The sequence below is a fragment of the Mesoplodon bidens genome (assembly GCF_964165515.1).
Source record: "Mesoplodon bidens genome assembly, chromosome: 11".
Taxonomy (NCBI): Eukaryota; Metazoa; Chordata; class Mammalia; order Artiodactyla; family Ziphiidae; genus Mesoplodon; species Mesoplodon bidens.
In genome coordinates this window covers 18,204,450-18,205,736 of record NC_138167.1, presented here as the reverse complement: position 1 = coordinate 18,205,736, position 1,287 = coordinate 18,204,450, and the positions used below count along the sequence as shown (strand labels likewise).

Here is a 1,287-nt window from a genome sequence, read left to right as displayed (position 1 = left end):
TTTTTTAAAACAGCAATTCTTTTCATCCCTGTCACTTGGTTCTGATCACACACTGTTGCAACAGTGATTTCTGGAAAGATCTGTAGAGGCTTGGAGGATTTACGGGGGTAAGAATTTCCATTACCAAAAGGAGGCTAGAACATCTAACTTTTTCTTCAGTTATGACAAGCACTGGAATAGTGATGTGTGTGAATCTGCAGCAAAGATCTTTAGCCCTTTGTCAACCAACATCACTTTTTTTCTTTCTGATCAAAATATCTAATAGCCTGGCAGACTAATTTCAAGGATACAATCTTGGAAGCCTGAAGAGAAGCAGGTCTGAGCAATCCTGGCATCAACTACAGCCCAGGACAGATCCAGTACTTTCTCTCTGATGGTGCCACCTGCTTATCACTCAGTTATTCAGGAAGCACACCTCTAACAGGTGACAGTACCTCCTCCGGGTGAGTGAGGCAACTGCAGGCAATTCTGAAAACAAGAAAAAACCCCACCATGGTCCTGATTTGGTTTAAAGCACTCATGCAATCCCATTAGACCCATGTCTTCCCAAAACACCTTTTCCATGGCAAGCAAAGTTACTGATAATGCATGTGGCTTCTGTCACAGTGATGCATTAGGTAAGCAGGTGTGTGCTGAGTACCACGGGCAGTCCAAAATGCATCTCCGTCCTCTTCCACTTGTCTTCGCTAAGGCTCTTCCTTTGATGTTAACTGTGATTTCAGGCCTAAGAATGAAAAGACTGTGTTGCTTTCCTTGGATTCAAAGAAACTGTCATAATCTGCACAGTATCAGTCACCATTAAATACACGAGGTGGCAGAGGTTTGCCCTGAACAGGCTCCTTCTCCGGGGGGATGTTCTTGTACATCCACTGCCTCTGCTCTTCTGACATCGTGATGTCCACCTCCTCAGACTCTATCTTTTTGGCTTCCAGAAATCTAACCACATCCTGCTGCTGCTTCTTTATCACCACAAAGCCCGAGGAGGAGGCAATGAACACGCGGATGACCATCCTCTCGCCAGGCACAGCGCTCCGGTCTGGGAGGATCGCAGGGATCCGGATCCGTCCCGCCCAGTCTGCAGATCGATTTTCTCAGTCTTAAACAAAGTTTAGCGTGGAAAAGGGAACATAAAATAATGTAAACAAAGGATACCAAGAGGCATAAAGTCTCATCTTTTCACCACCCATTGTTACTAATCTTAAAATTTATCAAAAGTCACTTTGTAAGTAGTAGTAGAGTATATCATAACCTATATTGCTTAATATTTCCCCCAGTCAAATACAGTTT

The 1,287-nt window shown here is 44.0% G+C and overlaps 1 pseudogene across 1 annotated transcript; it reads right to left on the bottom strand.

The window, feature by feature from the left end:
• Positions 1-686: 686 nt before the first annotated feature.
• LOC308625390 (SH3 domain-binding glutamic acid-rich-like protein 2) lies at positions 687-1,010 on the bottom strand (annotated as a pseudogene). The gene has a single exon. The product of its transcript is annotated as an SH3 domain-binding glutamic acid-rich-like protein 2 (transcript).
• Between the last annotated feature and the right edge of the window lie 277 nt (positions 1,011-1,287).